The sequence below is a fragment of the Gossypium raimondii genome, chromosome 7 (assembly GCF_025698545.1).
Source record: "Gossypium raimondii isolate GPD5lz chromosome 7, ASM2569854v1, whole genome shotgun sequence".
In the NCBI taxonomy this organism is placed as follows: domain Eukaryota; kingdom Viridiplantae; phylum Streptophyta; class Magnoliopsida; order Malvales; family Malvaceae; genus Gossypium; species Gossypium raimondii.
In genome coordinates this window covers 50,798,273-50,811,140 of record NC_068571.1, presented here as the reverse complement: position 1 = coordinate 50,811,140, position 12,868 = coordinate 50,798,273, and the positions used below count along the sequence as shown (strand labels likewise).

Sequence of the window (12,868 nt, the reverse complement as noted above, 5' to 3'; positions counted from 1 at the left end):
ATTGAATTATACTTTATAATACTATTGAGTTACATTTTCATTATAATTTAAACTATTCAAGCTTATAAATAAACAATATCATATTATTTCTTACTTAAACATAATAAATATTATTATATTAAAACTAAAAATTTTATAAATATTAAATCACACTTTTATATTCATCTTGAATTTAGCAATGTAAACTATTAATTCAACTCTTATATTAACACTAAATAATAAATTCATCGAAGTTAAGTTTTGAATTCTACAAACTGAAGTAATGAAAAGATTAATGTTTGATGTATTGATAGTTTATAATTTTATGCATCATCAATGAATCAAATGATATTACCTACAATATTTAAAAATAAATCTAGGTAATGCATAAAATAAATTTTATATCAAGTTTAAAACCCTAAATAAGCTCAAACTAATTTTGAGGATCATAGAAGATAAAAAAAAAGTTCTTGAAATATTGAATTTTTGCTAAACATGAAAAGATTAGATGATTGTTCTGATTGAAAGAAAAAAAAAATTGACAGATCATTTAGCAAAATTATTAGCCTTACAATCTAGAGTAAAAGGTTGTCTTGAATATGTAGGTCTTTTGACACCAGCAAGGACAAAGAACCAGGAACTTCCAATAATACAAAATTACAACATGGAAAGTGAAAAAACAATTGGCAAATATAAGTTGGTTGAGTACTCGTTAATACTTTCGGGAATTGCTAAAGTTCGAGACTCACGCTACCCCATTTAGCCTAAAAACAAAGCTATGGCTAAAACTATCGAAATCATTGGTATCTTTCTTGCCTACAACCCAAAGAATGAAACAAATACAAGGGCAATTTTATTGCTTGCCTTTGAGGGAAAAACACTAGGGTAATATGAGGAAAAAACAGAAGAAGAAAGCCTAAAGTGCTAGCTTTCATACTTGCAGAGGTTCTCGAATCCCATATATTCATTATGATGAATCTTGTCAATCATGTTTGATATGCCAACGCCACCTACCAAAATATATTTGAGTGAGCTTTGAATCCAGTGAGTTAGATAGTACCTTTAAAAGCTAACATTCGAATATGGTGATACTGCGACTTATTTGCAAATCAGAGCTCACCTAGTGATACTGCGCTAACGAATATGGTGAATGCTAGAATGAAGATAATCAAAGATGCCCTTCCAAATACAATTATCAGCCTTCTCACGACATGTTGTCCAACAAAGGCAGCAAAAGTAGCCACAGCAGTGAAGTAGAGAGCTGCCAACAAATAAAAGTATGAAAATAAGTTTAACTCCAGAGCAATGTAGAACGACCACTTCCTCCTCTAATCAAATGATGGCAAACAAACCTTACCATAAGGTACTGGAAAACGTTTCAGAAGGTAATATTCTACGACTGACATAGATGAAGAGAAAGTCATGGCAAAGGTTGCTGTGGCACTTGAGACCTACACAGATGTTGATAAGAAGCCTAAAGATCAGAATATAAAAACACTAGATAGACTCATGATCGTAATGAGGTCATGTTACCATCATTTCCAATTTAATGTATGAAGAGAAGGGTGAACTTCAATGTAATAACTTCATGGCATACATTTGAAGGACACAAAGGTACTCACCTGAGGGGGGATACCTAACTCCAAGAATAGTGGACCCATGATAAATCCTCCACCCAGGCCAAGTAGACCACCAACAATCCCGGCTAGTACTCCGAAAAAACAGTAACTAACAAGCTGATGCGCTTGAAAATTTGAGCCTTGTTCTCCCTTGGATGCAATTGCTCTATTTCCTTTGTAGAGACTAACTGCCTCATATGCAGATACTGCGACTGAAACTGGGATCTGGGAAACAGAAAGGATGCCTCAAACCAGGTTTAAAAAAAACTGTTACTGTAAGTATCATAATTGATCCATAATGTTCAAATGTTATATCTTGCTCATGCAATTCAAAAAATGGAAAAGAGGCAACAGAGATGAAAAAGATTAGAATGTACCTGCAACAAGTTCAACACCCAATACCCTACAGAACAAGTAGTTGTATGGTTCTGTCATCAAATGTCATATTTTATCAGTTCTGGTACAACAATTTATATTCTGCAAATACTTAAAACAGTAAATAGAGCTGAAGAAACAAAACCTTGGAAATCTGCAGTACAAGGAATGCAAACCAAACAAAACAAAGAAGCCCAAGTTCTTTCCAGCAAACGTTGTCCAAAACAGTGACCTGCAATGATAGCATTAAATAAGTTTTTAGAAAATCCGGATTCATGATTAACAGCAGGGTTACAGTCAACCCACTTTTTGGTCTGTGCTATCCTTCGGAGGAACAGTGTTTGGGCCACTGGGTAGAGGCCTGTAATCCACATTTTCACTACTAGTACCTAAAATCATGTGAGAAATATATGGGATTATTTCATAAGAAAAAACATGAAAAGATCGCAATGATCTTAAGGATTTGTTAGAGGAAAAAGGCTACTGACCATTTGATTCCAAGCGCCTGGCTGCCTCCTAAAATCCAAGGCAAGCAGATTTCAGATAGCTTTCAAGTAATTATAATAATATAAATATGCCAAACACTGAACGAGAAAGTTTCCTTGAAATTAAGAAGCAAAGCAAAGGCGGAAGGCACAAAGTTATGTTTGAAATTAAGTATCCTTGAAAACTTTTTAATTGCTCATTCGTGAAAGCCGGAAAAGACTTGAACTCATATTTAAAATCACAATAGAATGGAGAAAAGGTATAAAGAGCTCAGAGTTCTGTGCATATCAATATGAGACTGAGTTAAAAAGTTACTACCTGCTTCAGTATGGTTTCCTTTTCCATGTTTCGACACCCTTGAAGAATGCCTTAGTTGATGTTCCTACAAGCCACACCATCGAAATTGATAGATAGTGCACATTATCCCCAGTAAATACAACAACAAATCAGAAAACAGCTTACCTACAAAGAGAATAATAAGTAAAACTGTGACCATCCAGTCCGCAAAGATCACATTAAAAGCGACTCCTATGCTAATTCCAAGCATGAGCATTGGCTGGATAAGAAGAGCCAAATCATAATCAATGATAGGCATATCAAGTGTGGGGTGCCTTAGCTTAAGGTTGTAGTAAACAGTTGAAGCTGCTGCACCCATGATCATACCTAAAATTGGCAAAAACATAGAATCAATGAACTCATATAGAGTATAAAAAATCATCTGTGAGCTTTGAAGTTCTTAAAATGCTACACAAAGAACTTACATAATTTATACATATTTTTTTCTCATTTTTTTCCTGGCCATAGATTTTTCAAAATAATCATATATAGCATACAAACAAATGGTAACTGCAACTTTGTCTTACTCGAAAGATGAGTTTAAACCATTCTTGACGTTTTTGAAGTCTACTTTGGGCTTTGCAACAAGCTGAGTAAATTTCAATTTTGTTCTCTTCAGAAAGGAATCATGATTTAACAGCAGAACTCTTCAATAAAATTATAATAAATTCCACTTTTAGCATAAATTCAAGGGCTTATGCAGCCAATATCAGAAACACAAAAACTCTTAAAATTTACCCTTAAATAAATCCATAGATCCCTATATTACTCCTATTAAATCCTTAACCTTTAATTTACATTCAAGTAAGTTCCAACTTTAATTTGTATCCTGATAAGCCATAACCTTTATTTTGCATGCAAATAAGTCCTTAAGATTAATCAATTCAGTGAAGTAAGTGCAATTCAAATGTAATAAGAATATAAAGATTTACTATAGAATAATTTAGGTGTTTTTAGTATTTTACAAAAGGAAATACAGTGCATTTCTTTTCTTTCTTCTTCATAAAAATCTTTACATATTTACTTTACCTAATTCTAAAGTCACACTTGTTCAAATGTAACAATTTCTTCATGCCATTGCAAAGATGTTTTAAGAAAAGAAAAAAAGAAAAAGAAAAAAGAAAACCTTACATTTTGAAATAGCTGTTGCAGACTTTGGATCAAACCCAACAATAAGGCTAAGCATGGGAACAAAAATGCCACCTCCACCTACCCCTCCTACACTCCCAAACGCTGCCCCACAAAATCCAATACAAGTTCCCAGCACAGATTGCCAATTAAATTCCATTTCCTACACCAAAACAAATACTAATAATAATTCCACAAAAAAAAACAAATGATAATAGGCTTTTTGATGACAAGAGGTATAATCACAAGAAAGTATATTGAATTTGAATTTGAATTTGAATATGTTCTTACAGGCCAAACATGGTGATAACCTGATTGATCAGGTTTCCATAAGAAATGAATAGCTTTGACAAAATAATTATCATTCGTTTTAGATTCCTCGCTCGATTCTCCATTCTTCAAGCTTCTCTCAGCTGAAACTAATATGAAAGCCAAACCAAAGTTAATGAAATTCAACATTATCGATCTCGCAACGTCCCGTTTTATTCCAAACCGAGCCATCTTTGAATTGAAAGAGAAAGTGATTTTCGGGGTTTCGGATTTAGGGAAATTATTTGAAAAAATAAAAATTGGCACCAAAATTATATAGAAGGGTCTTTGACTCTATTTCTTTATTACGTCACTCGTCTCTGTGGATGATATCATGATAAGTTTGTGAGGTCAACGTTTTATTATTAATTTTCTTTGTTTGGAAGTAGTTAACTTCGAGCGGACCCCCACTTCCTCAGGCTTCCCCTTCCATCTCCGCTTTACGTACTTTTTATCTTTGTGTATGATTGGTATGAATATTCGGACCTGAATTTAAGTGTAAAAATGTATTATTCTCTTATATCCTCTACTGCTTCCCAACTTACCCAGACTCTATCCAACTTTCTACTGCTTCCCAGAGCTTTATATCCTCTTCTAGTGGTTCTCAGAACAATTATATGAACCCTCTCCATCATCATCTTCAACCCTTATATCAACAATTGGTGTCATATGTAAAAGGAGAGCATGAAACCATGTTTTATCTAACAAGAAGAATCCAAACATGCAAAACCAAAAGATCCCAGCCAAGTACCAATAGTAGCACAACCTAGTTGCCTTATCCATGCCGTTCAACATAAACAACCAACCCCCCAAAAATAGGCAAATGGTTCCAATTTGACCTCTATATGACTAGTATCTTTATTACAATGACTATTCATATAATGATCCACACTATGATGGTTATCACCAATATGCTCTACGAAACCACACAAAAACTCAACTCCTATACAATCTTAGGCATCAAAACCATCTGCCACACCTGTCATCCCTAACAGAAAACCCCACTATTTACAACCTACTCCAAACAACCAATAGTACTCTAAGTTACAAACTCAATTGAAACTCCTCCAAATCCTAGTTTGAACAACAAGAGTTGCTACATTAAAATGTCTAAGAACTTATAAGTGGGTAGAACAATCTTCCCCAAAAGGAGAACCCCACTCCAAAAAGAACTATCCCATAAAACGAAAGACGTAGCTTTCTTAGCCTTTGGTCGACGCAACAACCAGAATAGAGCATCAGGATATGACGAGTATGAACTTTTAAGTTTTTGCTCCTCAATAGAAAAATGCACCTACTAAGGAAAAGATGGAAGCATGGAGAAAGGAGATGAGTACTCTACAGAAAAACAGGTCCTACGAAGTAGAATGGGCCACCTCCAAGTTAAAGAGAAATGCCATTTGCGAGAAGTGATGTCAATTAACGATTTGACAAAGAAGTCCCACCCAAACTCAAAGAAAAGGTGGTAGATAGATTTTAACAAAAGAAATGAGAAAGAAGTTGTGGATGATAGCACAACCCTTTGGTGGTCTCCATGATGATCGGTATTATGAGGTCAAGAGAATAATGATTGGCTGTGGTAGTGCAGTTGAAGTGTTGCATCAAGAAGCCTTCTAGCAGATGGGCCTCTCAGAACGAGAACTAAAAATGGTGAACCCCATCTTTAGCTTTACCACCCAACCTATTGAGCTGAAAGGTTCCATATAACCTTCTCGGTCGCTATGGGAAACAACAGACACACTACCATTAAGATGGAAGAATTTAAGTCGACCATTGATGAAGAAAGCCAAGATACTTTTAATGACCCTCCGTGTTAAGGTGAAGTTGTCTACCCCAACAAGAATGGTACATTCAGTCCAACCAACAAAAAACGAGGCAATGTCATGTCATTTTTAATTAATATCTTAAATGTTTTTATAATTAAATTTAAATTTAAAAATATTTTTTATTATTTAAATTGAGTTTGACTTACTGGGCCAAACAGACCATCCTACCCTTGGACGAGTCTATACTATGACTAAACGGAAGTTCGCAACCCACCCTTATTAGGAACTAGGGTTCCTACCCATCATATATGTATTGTGCCTATTGGATATTCTACATGTATTTGGTATAATTTTATGTTTCCTTTTCATCTTTTAAACTAATCCATATAAGTTATCCAACCTAATAAATTGTTTTTTATTCTCAAAATATTATTTATTTATTTAATTCACTCAATTAAATTATTTTCTAAGCACAATTCTAATTTCGTTAAAGTCATTGCAATTTCACCATGAGTAAATGAATTTAATTGTCTTGTTCAATAAAATTGTGATGACTATTAATTTAATTTCCACTTCAAACTTCAATTATTTAATTACAATCAATTAAATAATAATTCAAAAAATTAATTTAATCTCTAAATCATTTCTTGTTCATAATGAGAAAACACATTCACTGCGGATATTGATACATGCAATATATTTCTCTAATTTATCATTTTTATAGCTCGTGCTAATTCCATGCACATAGATCAACAAATCGACTTATTTGCTGCTGGATTATCAAAACCAATCGAATTAGATTTGAAAATGCAAACACCCCCAATTTGGTTCAAGCAATGAGTTTGGCACAAGCATTTGAGAAGAAACAACAGTTAATTAGATCTGTCAATTTGCACGACACATCATGATAAAATATAATTTCAAACTTGATGGGAACTTCTCTCGTGACACCCATGGCAGCGTCATATGTCAATTCGAATGGAAGTACTTCATCGGAAAAAAAAACTCTAATGTCAGTAAGACAAGCTATCATTTTATTAAAAATTTGACTCCTGCAGAGAAGGCAAAACGAAGAGGTAAAGGTCTTTGTTATAATTGTGACGAACCATACTCGTTCAGATACCGATGTAGAAAATTATTTTGGTTGGATATAAAAGATCCTAATTATATTGTGCAAAATCAAGAGTGTAGGGAAACTGAAATATCTTAATAGGCATAAAAAAATGCACGAGCTGTTCAATTTCGAGCTTGCAAACAAGTTTTTTTTCCAAGATGAAAGTAATGTTAGACGCCAACTAATTATTAAATCAATTAATTATTTTATTAAAAAAATTATTTATGAATATTTTATATCTTTAAAAGATTTTTTTAATTAAAATTATTTTTTAAAAGATATTAGGAGCTTATTTATTTAGCTTATAAGTTCTTTTATTCAAACAAGTAAATTTATGCAACCTCTATTTAAGAGGTTGATTTATTTAGCTTATAAGCTTATAAGACTCTCTTAACGATTACATTCGACGAATTCCATTTGTTCATTATAGATTTGCGCGAAAGAAATCAAAACAAGGGGAAAAGCCTCACAGAGAAATGATTTTCCTACAAATTATTTGGTGACTCAACCCGTAACTCAGTACCGTAACATTGAGGGACTTATCCTCCTTTTAATCTTGCAGGTCCAGATCGACTCACTTGGAGTTGGTCAAAACTCGGCAATCTCTTGGTGGCTGATGCTTTTAGACATCTCATTAAAGAGAAACCAGATAAAAAAGATGATACATGGATAGTAATCTGAAATTAGAAAGGACAACAAAGAATTCAATAATTTCTTTGGCTTCTTTTAAATGATAAATTTCTTACCAATAGCGAAAGATGTCAATGTAGCATGGTGAATGAAGGCACATGCCAAATATATGGAAGGTCCCAACAATCTAAGACTACCATGGTTCACCGATCGTCTAGGGAAGGATTGTAACAACTGATAGATTGCAAAACTTCAACAACTTACCGCTTAAAACTTAGTTGCTCGATAATTTATAGGATGATCAGGTTCAAATATTGATAGGATACCATTGAGCTTTCTCTTTGGCGTGTTGTGTTGACTCATATAGAGAAGTCAAAATCTGATTGTATTCAAAGGTGAGCCTTTTGATTCTGAAGCACTAGTGAGGAAAGGATATGCAATTGCTAAAGTTGCTATGGAAGCTTACATTAAGGCTAGGGAGCAAAAACAATCAAGAGTAAAATTGAAAGTACCACACAAGGGATGGTGGAAATCAAATACTGATGGTGCTTGTACAATGGATGATTTTAAAGTTGCCACTAATGTCACAGGGCTAGATCTTTTATCTTGCGATCCGTGTGGCTTTAGGCGATCCGTTCGTCCAAACTCGCCTAAGTCAGCTTTTACTCAAGTGAGGATTCCTTAAGAACTCCTCCAATACACCAATTTGTATAGCGGAAGCGATTTATGCCAAAAGAAGCAACAAAAGAACAACAGAAAGAACGCACACAATGTGTTTGAGTGAATGCTCTCTATATTCTCTTATTCACAAAGAATAATGAAACAATGAATGGAGTGAGTACAAATGAGGGGAGGCTCTCTATTTATAGTTGAGCTCCCCCAAAACCGATGGTCAAGATACAATTGCATCGACGGATGAGATTAATTATATCCCTTAAATCATGAGATTTACAAGATATGCCATATCAAATCTAATCTAATCTAATCTTTACAAGATATGATTCTATCAATCTTCTAAGATTAGTTACCAAAATAGCCTAAGTTGTCATATCTTCATTATCGGGCCAACCAGGCTTCAATCTGACAGGCTTCTCCAACAGGTTACCGAATCGGGTCAGTTCTTGCAAGCCAAATGATCCCCATCTACATAATAGACCTCCATCGGATACATTTGGTGTGATGGTCACGGACTTTGAACTACGACCCGTAACATTCTCCCCCACCCATTCTCACAACGTCCTCGTTGTGACTTTTGGAAGGCATTAACTTGATTCGCCTCGGTCTCGTCTTGACGCCTTAGCTTTTCCCTTCCTTCGGGACTTATGCCTCGGTTTACGTCGCTTCTTAACTCGCACCGTCTTACTTGTTGCATTTACTCTGGTCAACTGTCCAACTTGCATCACTTCGTTTTCCTTGAAGTCTGATACACTACCCACCTCTCCCATAGGTGGAAGCCTTGTCAATGACTCAGCCAACTCCGACGCTTCTCTCGAATTGAGCCTCAATGGTCCTAGCTTCACTATTTTCATCACAATTTTTTCCTCTAAGTTCAATGACAAACTAACTTCTTCCTTGGGTAGAAGCCCCTCCGATGACTCACCAAGCTCAGAAGTTGCCTTTCTTTTGACTACGACTTGTTTTGGATTGTGCCGCAACTCATGCAGACCACGGCACAAGAAGCATTTTACTCGCTTCTTTTTTCTCCCCGTTACCCTCTTGGCTTCGACTTTTCTCTTGCTCGAACCAAGATTCTTGGGCTCCTTGTTTGCTCCATCATCCCCTTAGATGACAGACTTCTTCAAACACTTCCGCAACCTATGCGGACCATGACGTAAGTACTCTACTAGCTTTTTTTCGCTTTCGGCCTCCTTGGCTTCGGCACCCCTTGTGCTCGAACCAAGTCCCAAGACCTTACCCACCGACTTCTCGTTAAGCGTGAATTTCTTCGGACATTTCTTCAACATGTGTGGACCGTCGCAGAGAAAGCATTTCACCTTGTCCATTTTCCTATAGGGTTTCTTCTTCCCAACTCGTGGTTTCCCTTTACCACCATTGTCGTCGTTGCCATTGCCATCAACAACATCTTCCTTGTGATCCTTTTCACATACGTCCCTTTCCTTGGACTTGGAAGACTCAAGCTTGTCTTTCCCTAAACCAAGCTTGACCACGAATTTCGCTACTGTCATGGCTTCCGACAGCTTTTGAACACCTCTTTGTTCCACCTCCTGTCTGACCCACAGCTTCAATCTATTCTGAAAAGCAAGTAATGCTTTTTTTTGTCACATCTGAAACTTAGAGCATGAGTTTCTTAAACTCTCAAACATACTTCCCCACTATGCCCCGTTGCGTTACCCCTTGCAATTTTGCCCGAGCTTATTTCTCGGCAAACTCTGGGTAAAATTGTCTCTTCAACTCACATTAAAACCCTTGTCACGTCCCAATCTCACATTGCCTTTTATCTGTAGTTCTGCCTCACCACCATAAAAGTGCAATATTAGTAAGAAACATTGAAGCAGTGTTTACCTTAACCACATCACCCACGATACCTTTGGCACGGAAGTAATTTTCCATCATCCTCAAGAAATTGTCCACATCGCATGCAGACCATGTCCACATAAACTTTTTTGGCTTCAGGACATCCTCGCAACTAAGTACTGCACTTGACATTCATTTCCCTACGGCTGATCGGCATAAGGTCAGCTCTCCCTCAAGCTCCTCTATTTTTGTGCTCAAAGCCATCGTCGTTGCCATTTTTTCCTCCTTCAAAGCCATCACCATGGCCTCGAGAGCATTGTTCCTCTACGACAACTTCTTCCTTTGGGAATCTAGCAACTCTTGCACGCTATCCCTATTGAAAGTGAGACAAATGGTCACCTATGCTTTTCCCAAGCGCATTGTCTGACTCTTTCGCGTCCTCTATGGACTCCTCAAGTTTACCCACGCATTCCTCAACAATCGATAACATCTCCCTCAAAGACTTTCTGGCCCACCTTTGTTCGAACTTTTCTTTCGACATCTCAACAGTGCCTTCGAACCAATAGCTCGGATACCACTTGTCACAATGCTAGATCTTTCGTCTCGCGATTCGTACGGCCATAAGCGATCCGTCCGTCCAAACTCACCTAAGTCAGCCTTTACTCAAGTAAGGATTCCTTAAAAACTCCTCTAATGCACCAATTTGTATAGCGAAAGTGATTTATGCCAAAAGAAGTAACAAAATAACAACAAAAAAATGCACACAAGGTGTTTGAGTAAATGCTCTCTATATTCTCTTATTCACAAAGAATAATGAAACAATGAATGGAGTGAGTACAAATGAGGGACAGACTCTCTATTTATAGTTGAGCTCCCTTAAAACCGACAGTCAAGACACATTTGCATTGACAAACAAGATTAACTATATCCCTTAAATCATGGGATTTACAAGATATGTCATATCAAATGTAATCTAATATTTACAAGATATGATTCATTAATCTTTTAAGATTAGTTACCAAAATAGTCTAAGTTGCCATATCTTCATTATCGGGCCAACCAGGCTTCAATCTGATAGGCTTCTCCAATAGGTTACTCAATCGGGCCAGTTCTTGCGAGCCAAATGATCCTCATCTACACAATATACCTTCATCGAATGCATTTGGTACGATTGTCACGGACTTTGAACTGCGACCCGTGACACTAGAAGATATTTCGAGGTAACCGAGGCTGTTGGAAACTGGGTTATTGTGGTAATATTAGGATCGACTTTATTCTTCAGACTGAGCTATGGGCTATACTAGATGGATTGGTGATGGCATGGGAATTGGGAGTTCAACAATTGATAGTAGAAAGTGATAGTAAATGAGCAACTGGTTTAATCATTGAAGGAACAAACAACAGATAACACCACAGCTTTGTTCAGAGACATATCATTGTTTAGTAAACAAGATTGGTCTTTACAATTCAAACATGTTAAAAATCTTGGTGCATATCATAATGCAAATGTGGGACTCCAAGCAAGTCAAGGGCTGAAGCGATTCTATGATCCACCTATAGGCATCAACAATATTCTGTTTGCTGGTGGTGTAGAACCTCCTTATAATCAATATAGATATTCATAATATTTCATTGAGTAATCTGCTATTTTCTACAAACAATAGTGTAAAAGGACCTTACTTCCTCTTAATGTTGTTTAACAATAACCATCTTTGAGTCCAGACTTTAGATCTTCTGGTTGGAACCTGTCAGTACTTAATGTCAATCCAAACCATACAACTCTTGAAGAGTTGCTGTCATGCTGCAACTAGATGGGCACTGATTCATATATTGGGCTACAAATCAAGTATTATGGTTAGTTATGGCAGGTTTACAGGTGAATTGCTACTCAACTTCAGTGATCTCGTATCGTTTTCCATCCCAAACTGTACATTGATTCCTTGTTTACAAACATCTCTTCCTGTGAAAATACTCGTCCAAGTCCGAGTGAAGGTGTTAAGCTTCTAATCATCCAATCAATATTTTGACGAATTTCTCTTGGCATTTTCGGACAAGCAATTACATTCACTTGTATAGTGAGCGTCTTTGATAAATAATGTAGTTGACTAATTTTGAGAAAACAGTTCATTTTCCTTTTGTTCAAAGGGTAGAACACAGTGGTAATTATGCAAGGGGAGTTCAAGTGGTCGAAGCCGAATTTGGGAAGAGCTAGAGACCAAGACCCACTCATTTTGTTACGACTTTCTGTATAAATATTTCTCATTAAGTATATTACCAGTTTTACTTTGAACCCTCAAATTGCCATCCTCAGATTCCCATTAGGCCATAACCGCACCAAATACAAGAGAAACTATAAAAAATGGGGAACAAAGGACTAAACTTCGCCAGATTGTTGCCTCATGGATTATAAGTTATAACAAGAAATGCCTTGTATGTCGCAAATAAAATGGGTTCTTCAACGTTATTTAGAGTTTACAATATCAACAATTCCTTTGTGGCTGAATGAGTTGGGCCTACCACACGTTCAAAGGAATGCTGCTGTAAACGCCCCAAAAGCTAGCCAGGGTATCAGGATTTTATTTGCTTCAGATGCCAAGTAATGTGTCAAACATATGGCATTTAGGCTTGAATAAACGGGGTAAGGAGCAAAG

General features: G+C 36.3%; 1 pseudogene; it reads right to left on the bottom strand.

Annotated features, from left to right (window-relative positions):
- Positions 1 to 556: 556 nt before the first annotated feature.
- LOC128032045 (sulfite exporter TauE/SafE family protein 3-like) lies at positions 557 to 4,424 on the bottom strand (annotated as a pseudogene).
- Between the last annotated feature and the right edge of the window lie 8,444 nt (positions 4,425 to 12,868).